Source organism: Geospiza fortis, unplaced genomic scaffold, assembly GCF_000277835.1.
Source record: "Geospiza fortis unplaced genomic scaffold, GeoFor_1.0 scaffold55, whole genome shotgun sequence".
Classification (NCBI taxonomy): domain Eukaryota; kingdom Metazoa; phylum Chordata; class Aves; order Passeriformes; family Thraupidae; genus Geospiza; species Geospiza fortis.
The window spans coordinates 83,062-97,880 of NW_005054308.1; the positions used below are offsets into that span (position 1 = coordinate 83,062).

The window sequence follows — 14,819 nt, forward strand, 5'->3', positions numbered from 1 at the left end:
CAATGCATAGACTTTCCTTTGCTAGGTCTTTCTTTTGAAATAAAGTACCTTCATTAGAGGATGAGAACTCCAGGAACTGACCAGCTATAGCTCATTAGCTATAGCTAATAAGATAAGCCAAAATAAACCCTCTTGGTAATTTAAAATGCTTTTTCTTTTTTTTTTTTAAGATATTCTCCTTTGGGAAATGCCCACATTTGAAAGTTGTGATGAGTTGTTCGGTATATTTTTTTCCTTTGGGGAACAAAAGGCCACAAAAACTCCAGTGCTGGTTACCTCAGAGTACATGATGACCTCTTCATCTTTATTGCAGCTGGCAACACAGGAAAGCAAAGCTTAATTTATTGTAGGATAAGTGGCCTATGTGAGCCAACAGAAAAAAAGAGGGCATTAAATTGTTCTATCTCCAACTAACTACAAAGGTTAGCACCTCTTATGATTCCTGTGGTATTAACTACAAAATTTATGATGCTTTCAATGAAGCAATCTCGAACTTTTTCATACAATTATAATAATAACTTCCTAAGATTTGATCTGTTATTGGAAAGAAAGCTTTAAAGCCCTGATATTTCATTGGGATATAAACAGTGGAATGTTTTGAAATGGCTCTGGTTGTACCTTTCTTCCCAAGGGAGAAGAAAGCATGTGCCAAAATTCCTTAACACATTCTATATTTTCGTGCTGCAGACATGAAAAGTGTTCTTTTCCCCAGAACAGGTCCCAGGACGTCTAAACAAAGGCCCGGAGGCTCATCACTGTGTCTTCCATAATGTCCTCAGTGACTGCTCTCACAGATTTAGCTGTTATCTGAGCTGCTACCACCAGGTGAAAAGAGGGATGAGCAGCTTCCAGTGCTGCTGCCCCAGATGTCCCACTCCATAGATCCTGGGGAGCTTTGCTGGAGCTCGGTGCACTCTGGACTCCCTGCACCCCTCCAATGCCATCCCCCCTTGCCCTGGGAAGCCAGACATTCTACTGCAGCAAAAAGTGACATCAGAATAATAACCAGGTCACATTATCATGGTTGGGGGAGTTAAAACTTAGAGAAGTAGTTTACAAAACTCCTCACGAGCTCTTTGCTGTGTCATGAAAGAAACGAGCCTGCTCTCTTCTGGAATCCCAGCAGCACACACAGGGCATGGGGCTGCCAATGAATGAGGGCTGTTTGTGTAGTTCTTACAAGCACATCAGACCTGTACAATAATCAAAAGTCAGCCATCCAAACTCGAGCTGAAATGACAGATAGATGGAATATCTGAAAGGACACATGCATTGTATTCAGGCAAGTCTGTCTAACATCTATTCTGATGTGACAAAATAGAAAGCTGCAGTCCTGCTCCAGAGGGGTTTAGTGAACAGAACCCTGCACATTTGCTTGCAAATTTGAACGTGACCAGCTATAGCCTCTAAGGGGAAATATCATCTTTCCTTTTCCCTTTTACTGGCTTATTTATCCTCTCTCCTCAGCACCATAACTATACATCCCTTTAGAGGGACTGAATAGCTTATTCTGTAAGCCGTGTGTTTTGCAGAAGTTCAGTGCAAATGTTATGTTCAGTTTTTCTGATCATTAGAATCAAAGGAATTTGTTGATAAAAAGGCCATGATGCTTTTTGACATGAGATTATGACTGAAAGACTACAGGTTCTCTTATAAAGAGCAACTATAAGAAGCTACTTTTTATTTAGTAACCTGTTCCCAAGGCTGATGATTTGAAAAAGCATCATGTTATACAGCTGCACGTGTCATGGTCCAAAGCTCAGTTCCACCACAGGTGGATTGATTCTTCTGTGTGACAAGTGGAACTGATTCCCAGAGACCCACAGGATAACAAGCAGCTACTATGACAGTCTCAAAACCAAAGAATTGCCAAAACAATGGAGATTTCATAGCGTCTCTAGATGTATCTTGAGAACAATCAATTTAAAATTTTTGAATTGCTATTGACATGTGATTCAAATTAAAACCACAATGATCTTATGACATGGGAAATATTATTGATATTATTAGAGATTCAAGGATATTCAAGGAATCCAGCTGTTGGCAGTACCACTGATGGTTCCTTTATAGCCAAGAAACAGAGGAGAGGATAAAGAACTGCATGAGATTACAAATGACAGCTCTGTTATCAAGCCTGGTGAAAAGTTTGTGTTAAATTGTTTGAATAACCCTACCTTAAAAATGCCCTCAATAACAGACAATTAACCACTGATGATGTCACTTATTCTAATGAAATTCATGCTCAATACTTTAAAGATATACAAATAGATGTATCAAAGAGATTTAGATGTCTAAATGCCTCTAGTGATGTGTGTCATTAGCACCTAATACAGACTCATAGAAATGTGCCTCAGTCAAGCAAACCTACTAGATTCTTAACCTCTGATTTATGACACCCCATTTTAATTTTAAATTAAAAACTCTTTTTTCTTTTTTTGCTAAGAAGGTTAAGAATGAAGATGAAAAGAAAATGAAGATAGGGCAGTGTATATATATATTGAAAAGTCAGTTTGCACTTTCAAAAAATGCATGCTGATGAAAAATTAATCACACTGTGTTTCTCATTATCCCTGTGAAACAGAAACCCTGCCTTGATAATGTACTGTATAAACCATGGTCAATACAGGAATTTTAAAATTTGCTTTTTTCTTTGCTCCATATTATTTTGGGTGATATATACCTCGGTTTATACACTCATCTCCTTATGTCTCCTGCATCATTCTGGCAGGATCTTGAGCAAAGCCTTTTACCTGACAGTATTAACAGAAGCAGCAGTGGGCTGAGAGTTTGGGCTTTGGCATGAAGGATGTGCTCAATTGCTGCAGGACAAAGTACTAACAGCAGCCTGACACAGCCCAACAGGCTAAACGTGTCTCTTAAAACCATTAATACATCCTCCCTTTTGGATTTTTCTAAATAGCTGTACAATAATGCTGGGCTATCCAAAACAATGTTTTAAAAAGCATGCTTTGGAGTTTAAAGCAAATAAACAGTGGTATGTAAGCCATGGAACGTTTATTTCAGCTGTGGTTTTGGTTTATAATTCTAGTTTGATAATTTTTTGGTTGATTGGATTAGTGGGAGGGAAAATTGCTTTGCTGCCCTTACAAAGACACACCAGCACTTGAACAAAGACTTTCCTGCCATTTGAATTTTTTTGCAAGTGCCATCAAGTCCAAGTTTGTGCTCATTCAGAAAGTGTGCTCCAGTTCAGCTGCTTGTCAGCTCCTGGACACAAAGCAGTGGGACAGCTGGAGGGGGATTTTGGAACCAACATGAAGAATGACAGCAGTCAGAGGAGATGCAAGGGGCTCTGGCTTGCTCTGGGCAGCTGGGAGGTGTTCCATGCCAGGTGCTACACCTAGGGCCAGGCCCTGCAGCCATTTGTACCTACAGGAGGCTGGCAGATTTTGTCCAGGTGAACTACATTCTCTAAAATCAAAGAAACTGAGAGAAGCAGAAAGAAGAATATGTAATATAAGGTTGAAATAAGCCTCAGATGTGTGAGGAAAATGTTTGGGGCATTTTTTGCATAAAAATATTACTGCATACATTATAGAACTTCCTTGATTCAAGTGTGTGTTATCTACAGAATCTAATTAGGTGATGTAGCAGATTTACTTGTTTATTTACACCTCCAGCCATATTAAAATACCCTTTCCCCTGGAACACCTTGCAGTATTGCCTGAGCAGCCAGTTGGGAGTTTCCCATTAACTGATGTTCCTGAAAGCCTGAGGTTCTGATGTCCTACTTCTCAACTGTGCAGAATCCAGGGATAAGACTGTGAGTGCTCAGAATTATTTTAATGCAGATGCCAACAAAGTTTAAAGTGGGATCTTTCTCTCTGCAGTGTTTCTTGCAAATCATCTGAGGTGACTGCACCTGCAGTGCTTGCTTTAGGTGCACTCCCAGGCCCGTGCAGGTGAGTGCACACCTGCAGTGTGTTGCAGTCAGTGGCACTGCCGGGCTCCTGTTCCCTGCTGACTGACAGATGAGTGAATTAATTGATTAATTAATTAGTTTTCCAGAGCAGCAGAGGATGACAGATCTTAGAACTCCTGGTACTCCAAATGAGTTTAGATTATGGTGCTCAGGAAGCAGTCAGAGATGGGGATGAATTTTGCTAAGACAAACAAATTAAAAGCCCCAGAATTTCAATTCAGCCCTTCCGGTACTGAGGCAAGAATAAAACATCAGCACAGGAAATCTGAGTCTCAGGAACATGTTGCTACATGAGCACAAAACCTGCTAACAGTACTACATCAGGCTAGCCCACTTGTCCCCTCAGTCCCATCTCAGTAAATAGTTTGCTACCTGTTGTCTTGTGTGGGGATGATACCTCTCCACCAATGCCCTAAGCCAATTATGTTATTGTGTAGATAAGAGGAAAATGCTTTCCTGACTCCTTTTGGGGTCGGTGAAGGCTCCAAACCATGAAAGTTTATTGCTGTTATTTTAGTAAGAACTGCAAGTATCCTGAAATGATCCAGGCTTTTTAAAATTTCAGTCACAACTTGTCCCCATGGCATGAGTCCAACAGGCTTTAAATAAAACGTACAGAGAAATTTTTCCTCTTAGACTCTTTGTAATTTTCCTGCTATTATTTCTAAGGATAACTTGTCCTTGTATTCTAAAAAAGGCAGGCTCATCACGAGGGACCCTAATATTAACAGTGAATTTGAAGTGAGGTATTACCCAAGAGAAACATCCTGTTCCCAGATTTGCCATCTGTTTTATTTCTACCTGATGCTCAAAGAGAAAGAATTTATTAAGCAGAGCATATATTTAATATTTCTTGTGATACGAGATACAAGGCTTTAACAAAATGTGTCTTCAAAAGCTGCAACAGAAGACTGGAGTTTGAAGCCTAAAGCAAACAAAGTGTTAATTAAGACACTTAATAGAAAGGGTAATAAAGGGATAAGACTGAAGGAGAGGAAATGCTGCAGTCCCCACTTAATTCTACATCACACACTCAATCTGAGGGATTGAAGGGCATGAGAGAAAGGGAAAAACCTCACACCCCACTGAGCTAGGAGTAAAAAGAAGAAGTTGCCTATAGCAGGCTCTGTGAGCTGGTCTCATATTTAACCTCAGACAGTTTAACAGCCGTGGCTAATGGTCAGAGCAGGGGAGCTGTAACTCAGTGCAGAGCCAGCCAAAGGGGAGGCTGCACAAGGCAATTAGCCAACCTTGCAATTCAGCTGGGCTTTTACAGCAACCAATACCATTGGTATGGCTCACTGTCATCTTAACGCTGCAATTTGTTCTTTAACTTTTGTAACTGTATTCCATTATGTAAATTTCCATTGTAAGTAACTGCGTTTGATCATTCGAGCTTGTCCACTGAGCTCATTGCAACAGCAGGAGGAACCCAAAGCTCCTCGAAAGAGGCAGATTTGGTGACTGTCCAGCACCAGGTGCAGAGCTCCTCAGTACCCAGGCAGGTGATAGGGTTCACCTGGGTGGGAATGAACTCGTCATTTAATGTGAACACACTTACAGAAATTTCCCTAACATAAATTTACCTGAAAAAAGAAAACTGGCAACGGATATTTAGTATTTCTTAGTGACATGCTTAGTGCTCTGAAATTGCTAATAATTCTGAGGAAGAACTTGAACAAAACCAGTTCTAGACTGAGCATTTTGCTGCAGTCTTGTGTGGGAGATTCTCCTTGGGGAAGACTTACTTGTTTAGTGAGTTCTTTGGGAGTGAGCTTTGAGCATTCATTTTTTGATAATAAGCAAATAATTTTCTCAGTTTGCAAAGGATTCTACAAACCGCTTCAGCCTGTTCCTGCACTTCTGCAGAGCATTCCTAACAGAACAGAACAGCACAATTACTTCTGCCTGCGAAAGAAAAAACAAGAGTGCAGAGGTTACAGGGGACAAGGGGGCAAAGGTGCCTCTGAGACAGTCGTTGTTCCAAGCAGCAAAGTCAGCGAGTGCTTGATTTCTGTTTCCAGGAGGGCCTGAGTGTCGGCTGCTTGGCTCAAGTAAGCGTAAGAGGAATAATCAGTAAAGGGCTTGTACCTGGAATTTCTGCAGAATCAACAAGCTCACAAGCTGAGCTCTAAGCAGCATTCGTGTTGCAGCAAATCTCCCATGGCAAATCACTTCGATAGCACCAGCATTTTCTTTCTCATTGATTCAGCTGCCTTGTGTTTCAGCACCTCTTTCTGTTACCAGGGCTAGAAATTAAAATTAAGGAGAGGAACATCTTTTTTCTCAGCTTTATTTCAGGGCAATGTGGGTAACCCCAAAAGGGAAAATGCTGTGATTTGTCCTTTTGGAGAGAGAGTCCCCCATGACAATTCCATGTGTAACTTTTCACACTATGAATAACAGGTGGGACAGATTGACTTTCACAATTTCTTTGGGGTGGGATAGGATGTTCTTACCAACTCGAACTCGAGTTCACTCATTTGCAGAGCTGAAGAGATTGCCATCTAGGTGGGTAAAAAGGAAAAGAGGAATCAAGAGAATAATCTTTGCCACAACAGCACTGTGCCTGGGAAGCTCACACAGGACTTTGTCCCCAGTTCACCCTTCTCCTTCTTTGACACCAAGAAGAAAAGCAGGAATATGAAATTCAAACATTTTTCTTCTCTCAGATACATAATCTAAATAATTAAGGTACCTAAAGCTCTTGATTCCCCTGTAAAACGGATCCCGTGGTAGTTTCAATAGAGAACTCATGCATCATGATTACTGGAGGAGGTACATCAATGTATTATTCATGGCCACAGAGTGCACACACCATCTTACTCTCAAATGACCCTCATTATTTGGGACATTCCTCATTTCAGAGTCACATTTATCCCATACTGAGGTTACCATCTGGTCATTTTTTTCTTTACTGACTCAGCCTGTTACTTTTACGTAAAAGTCATTTAAAGCCAAGCTCCACCTAATTCTATCAAATAACCTCAATAAATAAAAATAAATATACTGTCTGTGATTACCAAGGAAAGGAAATCAGTAGGCATTTAAAGATCCTACAGTAGTGCTGAATGAAGCCAAGATTAATACAAACAGTATTTGTTTCTCTAATAAATCTTCATATTAATTTTTGATGCTCATAACAAACTACATAAATATGAGATCCAGTAACAAGACATATGAAAATATAGATAAATGTACTTATGCAAACTTTAACCTACACAAAGGTGATGAAATCATTAACTAAGAAAATTATAAAGAAAAATGACATAAAACTAAGCAGACCCAGTTGTTTGAGAGAGCAGAGGAGAACAGATGATACAATATTTATAAGTGAAATTCACTGTCAGCAGCAACATGTAGGGAATTACACACAAGGGAGGATCACACTAGAGATTTCTTTTTACTGCTCCAGATAACATTCAGCTTCTCAGCTTATTTTGTCTTTTCTACTCACTTTTTTCTCTCACTGCATCCACAGCAGCAGAACTGGGCCAACACTATCAGTTATTATTCACTTGACTGGAGGAGTCTATTTGCTCACACAGCATTTCTGCTCCTTTTTTTGTTCATTTTCAGTAACTTTCTAGTTATCTTCTAGAAAGGACCAGTAACCCATGATCATGGAAGAAACAGAAACATTGCTGGTAAAGATGCACAGCTCAGAAAAGGCCTTTCTCTCCTTTACAAGAGCTCCTGCTCCTGAGAGCACCCTCACCAAACTGTGGTGTCTGTGCTCAGCACTAGACCACAGAGGTGCATTTCTGCACCTGACTTTCCAGTTTTAACATACTTGGATCTTGTTTAAGGTGAGACAGAAAGTTGAGTGAATGGCTGAGTCCCACAACATATTTTATAACGGGTGAGAAGGATTTAATTAATTTAATCATGGTGCTGTGGTTGGAAGTGTTAGAATTTTTGTGACACACAGAGGCACAGTGTCAGATTTCAGGATTTCACTGCACCTAAAGAATTCTTTTCTCATTAAAAAATTCAGTGTGAGCATTTGCTTTTCTTAAATGTTCACACAATGTATCAAAGTGGAAATATTTTAATCACAGCTTTAAAAGTATATGAAAGCCTTGTTTTGTTATGCCTCTATTCCATCCCCTCTGCAGCAATATCAGCTCCTTCAAGAGAAGGTGTTTCCTCCCTAGGAGTGAGAGTTCTCTGATACCTTCTGTGATGATCAGTCCTACCTGCCAGGTACTCTGGAAATGTGTGAGGGAGGTGCAGGACTTCAACCTCAACAATCACTGTTTTATTTCACCAAAGGAACAACCATTTGCCAGATAAAAACCTGAAAATGAAGAAAAAAGAGGATCATTAACACTAACGACTAATACTGAGAACTGAGGCATTATTTAAATCAACAACTTTGAGGTTTTGCTCTTCCTGAACTCAAGAAATTTTCATGAAAGTTAAGTATTAAAGCTCTGTTTTCAATGAATTTTAATTAATATTTCTTTAGAAATGTTCCTTTTCAAGGACTCTGCAAATTATGGCTGGGTTTTTGTATATACTCCATCACTCCCTCCTGCAGCATAATTCATCTTTTATCTCTGCAAAATCATGAATGAGTGTTTTGGTCACCTCGGTCTTGCCTTTGCCCTTCCCATACTCCCCTGTGAGAATCTTCAATGTCCTTCAGCACTTGAAGTTCAAACTCATCTTCTTGTTATAAGGAGTATTATTAAGAGCTTTGGCTGGGATTTCTGCTTTAGATTTCTCAGTTCGATTAATAGAAAATGATCACTCACACTCTCCCTCTCTGGTGATTTGGTTAATTAAATGGTAGAAGCAGCACAAATAATTCCTACACCAGCGTACTTATTGTTTTTAAAATTATGTGAAAATTAGTCCCTTACTAGATGATTAGGGTTTTAGATCTGCTAATGAACAACAATAGTCTGCCATTGCCATCTTTTAATTTACTTTTAATCACCAGCTAAGTAACAAAGAAATGTCTTTTAAAATAATTAAGACTACATATCAGGTCTCTGTAGGACGCCAACAATAAAGGGGTTAACGATGCATCCAGTCATCATGGAAACAATCAAAAAATGTCTCGCTTTGAACAATGCAGAGCAGCTCTCACTCTCTAAATGCATCTGTGCCAGAAAATTCCCACAGCTTTACAACATTTTTCATCCTGTAGAGATCACACACACACACACACACACACACACGTGCACAGAGAGCCAGAAAAATAATGATGGAAATCACCTATATAACAGGGCAAAGATGCAAATTAAGATATCTGTGAAAGGCAGCCACTTTCCTCTGACTCGACAGAATCCTCTCAGCACTGTAGCATGACCTCAGCTGTGACAACAAGGCACAACAAAAGATGCCAAACCAAAAACAGCACTTGGAGGCACAGAATGTTTTAGTTTTGGTTTGTTTTTTTTTCTCCCATAATCTTCCTACACTTGTCTTTAGAAATTTAAAACTGAAAATTTGAAGAAATGAAAAATAAGTTCCCAAAGCTCTATTCTAAAGATATTTTCTAGAGTGTCTATGACACATAAGAATAAACCTGGAGGTGAGAAATGGTAATAATTTTACTTTGAATCTATTAACTTTTTAGCTAGAGTATTGTAGATGCATATGATATTTATGCCTGTTGCTATAAAATTAACTCACCATAACTCTAGGATGGGATCCTCATTGAGGAGAGGGAGATACTGCTCTTAAAATTACCAAACCATCTGTAGTATTTACAGTAATATTTTACTGAACAGTTCATGCAGCAAAAAGTTTATTTTAATTCTTGATTTTAATAAAAAGGAATTGTCTTAAAATTTCACTATTATGAAGCATCCAAGATATGTATTGGCACTCCAAAGAGCTCCTACAACTTAGTGCCAGTGCTGCCTTTTGAAAAGAGGCTTTTCAAGCAGCACAGTTTGGCCCATGGGAGTGCAGTCTGTAGAGCACTGCTACAGGGCCATCTGTGCTCTGGCTGAAAAGACTTTAGTTAATGTGGAAAACAAAAAAATCCCAAAACATTAATTGCTCTCTTCACAGCTTCTATTTTCATTTGGAGAATTGCATGTGAAAACAATATAAAATTGAGAGCTGGCAATGGCCAAATAGGTGACTTAATCCACGTTTATATCAGTGGAAGAAGATTCTCAGCTGGACACTTGGGACAAGAGTGAATGATGGCAGAGAGACTCCTGCCAGCTTCACCTTCCCCACCTTCTACAGCACCAGTCCACACACTCCCTCCTTCTGCCCTTCCTGCCGTTTTTCTCTTCAAAGGCTGGCTAATTTTGCACAAAGTTTAGAATTTTCATGGTAACAGACACCCAGGACTATGTCTGTGTTTGTACTAAGAATTTAGGCTGGCTGTCACATGAGGGTCTCAGTGTGGCACAATTCCCTGCTGTAACACTCATCTGAACTTTACATTCACTGTGTGCACTGTTTTCTCACTTTCATCCCATTGACTCTAATTAACAATCTTTCAGCCATTTTCAGTAATCCTCCACATTGTGGGTTTTCTTCCCCAGTTCTCTAAAGACTGTTAAATAGCCCATGCACAGTGCTGGAGTCAAACTGATGCTAATTTTTAAACAGCTATTTGTAAAGCATCCCAAATGCAATCTGTAGTGTGAGAGGACTTCAGCTATTTGTCACTTGACATCTCCACATATCCAAACAAGTATTAGAGCCATTTCTCAGCTGCACTGCTTCACAAAACCCCTGCCCACTGACACCAGAACCTTCCAGACTTCTACGGATTCTACTGTTGCAAAGTTCTGTTTCTTCTGCCCTGCACTTGACATTTTTCTGTCACAGGTCATTATTATGATCATTCTGTTCTGTGAGGCCCAACATGGTCTTACTATTGCTGCCTTATGATGTATCAACCACATAAAATATGTCATTACCTTTTTATGTGTCTTAAAACCTTTTAAGCTCTTATTTAATTACCTCATTATTGAATGAAGCCTCTTTAAAGGAAACTGCTCAGCAATTCTAGAAGATCAAAGTGCCTATTAGGACCTATAATAGACATTCAAGATGCTAATTTTAAGCATCACTTTTGAAAATCTTGACTAAGACACTTGTTTCATAAACATATGGGATTAAAACTGCAGAACAATATATATAGTAACTCTGAAAAAGGAAGCTTTCATCTTATTTTAATAAATACTGTATGACAAATTCTAGAGCAAAACTGTACCTTATTTGTAAGCTGGCTTGAAAGCTAAAGCTGCTATTTCCAAGAGCTTTGCAATCCACATTTCACATAAAGATAACTACTGTTTTAAATATAATTAAATACTTGAGAGTTTAGTTGTTATTTTTTGCTCTAGACATACTTTGAAAATACAAATGCAGTTAAATTTGAAAGATGAAAGAAGATGAAAAACTTGGATAAAAATCCCTACAATTAAGAGGTTGACTCTTCTCAGCTCTGTGTAGCACCTGCAATTCCTTCACAGACTTCAACAAGTGAAACATACCAGCTTTGCAGTTACATATATTTTGTCACCTTTTGTCACACACAGGGTAAAATTGGGACTCTCCTATACTGGGATGTCTGAGGAACCTGTTTCCCTTTTTAAATGTTAATGAGTGTCATTATGGTTATGCACCATTACTTTCACCCATGGGGATGTCCCGGGGCAGTCTGTGTCTCTGATGAAAGGCAATCTAAGTCCAGATGCACATTGTCCACCATCTGCACAGTAGTCCTCAGTTTCTCATTCTCCTGGAACTAAATGGCTCATGTGTATTCAGGAGACTTCAAAAGTGCAACCAAAAAGACTCAGACTTGGAGTGGTCCTTTTGTGCCTTTGATGTACAAAGCAAATCAGTCTGAACTCATCAGAGACTACTGATGACAGGGGTTGGGCTAATCTTGGAATGATCAAAGCATTCAAAGTCAGTGACATTTGGAAGGAAATTAATGATTCCTTCATAAAGGTTTTAACCATCCTATAAACAGGATAAATGTAGAAATCCTTAGATGGATGGTACCATTAAGTACAGCAAATGTTACTGAAAATAATCACAATGGTGGCTCATTTATTAAGAAACTGTTCCCCACATTCATTTACATTCCACTGAACAGATTGCATGAAAGAGGTTATTTTTTTTGTTTTTTTTGGTCTGGTTAACATTCTCTGAAATGAGAAATTACACACTGAAAAGCAGTACTTTGTGTGTGCCATGTCAGAGAATTACAAGGGATCATTATCCAATCTTTGAGACACAGAATTATTACAGATTTATCAATTGTTTCTACTGATGTAAAAGGCCTGATAATGGCACGACGTGCCTGACTAACAAGAATTACTATAATGAAGTTAAATGCTTTAACTTGTTTAACGATTCTTCTTGGCAATTATTACTTATCTGGGACCAGAGAAGAAATTGTAAAATATGCTGTTATCCTTGATATGATTGGAGGTTAAAGGGTGAAACTATAAATTCAAGGTTGGCATTTGCTTCTCAGAAAAGATTTGTTAACGTTGTTAAATATGGTGAAGTCATATTCATACTGGCACAAGATAAAGCAACCAATCAACTTTTTAAATAGAGAGTCTCTCCCTGCCTTTTCACTGTCTTGCTTTAGTTAATAAAGCAACAAGGGGTGTGAATTACCAGACCCAATAGTTTTACAAGTATTTTACCTTTTACTCTGCAGAAGTTCTCAAAGAAGAACTCAAAGAAGAACAAAGGAGGTATTTTACCTTTTAGTCTGTAGAAGTTCTCAAAACACAAGTGAACAATTGCTCTAACTGTAACTAGGCATGGTTTTGGCATGTGGTGCAAAGAGGAGGAAAAGGAATAATCAAAAAACACTTTTGCCTGCTCTAGTAAGTACTGATATTGTTTATGTTAGTGGAATGTCTTGCCTCCAAGTCTGTATGCAAGTAATTACTAAAAATAGACTGGAAATTATTTGTTGCATTATGAGAGCATAGAACATAAGGAATACAAATCAGTTGGCAAATTTTGATAAATAGTGTAAGACAAACCTATAGGTTTAGTTAAATGACCCCTACTAATATGACACCACGTGCCACCATCATCTAAACTTTTCTTTTTTCCTGTCAATCATCGTAAGCAAATTTTTAAAAACACTTTTGCCACAGATGTTTAACTATTTAAGTTTTGTCTTGTTAAAAATAATAGCTCTTTGATTATTAAAGACTGAGTCTTTTTGAAGTTTTCAAACAAGATCTCTTTTTAAAGTGCATGTTAATACCCCAAGAGAGCATGGATAGACACCCTGTAAGAGCAAACTGCTTGGCCAACAAACTGCCCTTGGTGGGGTGAGCAGGCTCTTGTAACCCTGCCTGTCAGTGTCTCTGGGTGGTAGATCAGTACTTGCACTAAGTATACACATTTCAAAGTTCCCTAGTAAGCTGAATTCATTTCTAATGGATGGATTTCAATCTATTTCATCAAACCTTTCTTATTATTCCAGAATTCAATAATTGAATTTGAGACCATAGTAAAAATAGGATATTCTATCTACAGGATCTAAATTTTTTGCCATTGTTCAAAACTAGAGAGTCTTTTAAGTTGACCCTTCAGAAACAAATAGAATTTTCACATCATAATGCTGTTCTGCTAGTCCAGCCATCAGCTTTAAGATGAAATCCTTCATAACTTTACTTGCACTCAGGTATGCTGCTCTGGTTTCAGGGCAGTGAGGCTCATGAGCTTTTGCCCATGTGGGCTCATTTACACATCATACTTGGATAATTTGGTTTGGTTTGGTTTGTTTTCCTCACAGATATGATCAGTTACTTGGTTTGGTCACAATCAGAGGATCACAAGATATTTCAGGCTGGAAGGGACCTCAGGGGATCTGCAGTCCAACCTCTTGCTCAAAATAGGGACAGCTCTGAGGCCAGCCCATGTTGCTCGTACTAAAAACCTCCAAGAACACCAACTGCTCAACCTCTTTGGGCAAACTTCCAGTGCCTCAGGATGTCAAAGCATTTTCCTTATTTCCAGTCTGAACCTCTCCTGTTTCAACACACGCCCATTGCACCTCTGTGAAGGTGACACATCCCTGATGTCCCCAAGGCTCCAAGAGGCCCTCAGTGATCATCTCCAGAGTTCCCTCAGCCCCTCCTGGCAGGGCACGTGCTCCCACCCCTGACCCTCTTGGTGGCCCTCTGATGAACTTCAGCAACACCTTTGCTGTTCGGAGACAGCCCTTGCTGAATTTTGCTGAATTTCATTAGGGCTCAGTTTTCCATCCTCCCAGGCTCTCCAGGTCCATCTGCACAGCAGCTCTGCTGAGGGTAAGGCACATCAATCCTCATCCTTATTTTGGTGTCATCTAGAAACTTGAGTGTTTCTCTCATCTCCTCCATGTCAATGTAATGAAAATGACTTAACCAAGGTTAAAAAAAATATAATAGCAGAAGAATTTTTTTAATCCCAGACTTTTTTTTTTGTCAGACTCAGTTAAAGATCTGACAGGAAATTCAGTATGGAGCAGAAACAACAGACACATGGGAGAAATCTTTCTCTGTGCTCAACTGCAGCACTAAATCTATTTTGAAAGAATCACTATCCTATTCCTCAGTAAAAGGCAGTAGAAAACAAGGGGGTTGCATAACATAAAGACATATTTTTGATACTTAGGCAGATTCCACAGTCAGCTTTTATAATCCACAGTCTTCCCACAACTTTAAATTACACCTGCTAGAACTTATCTTCCAATGGACCCATTGCTCTTCTCTTTCACACTTGTGTTTCTCTTCAAAGGTTGAAGGGAGAAAAATATTACTTTGAAATGTCAGAGTGACTCCAACTGTACATACACATATGTTTGCAAGGCTCAGAACACTGAGCAATCTGAGCAGTATTTAACAGAATTCTCAAGATCTTTTCT

General features: G+C 39.0%; 1 long non-coding RNA gene across 1 annotated transcript in view; it reads right to left on the reverse strand.

Annotated features, from left to right (window-relative positions):
- Positions 1-8,160: 8,160 nt before the first annotated feature.
- Positions 8,161-14,819, reverse strand: part of LOC115947664 — a 260,223-nt gene continuing 253,564 nt past the window's right edge. Inside the window, exon 3 of the long non-coding RNA XR_004081529.1 lies at positions 8,161-8,243. This is a non-coding gene — a long non-coding RNA (uncharacterized LOC115947664). The remainder of the gene's footprint in view (positions 8,244-14,819) is intronic.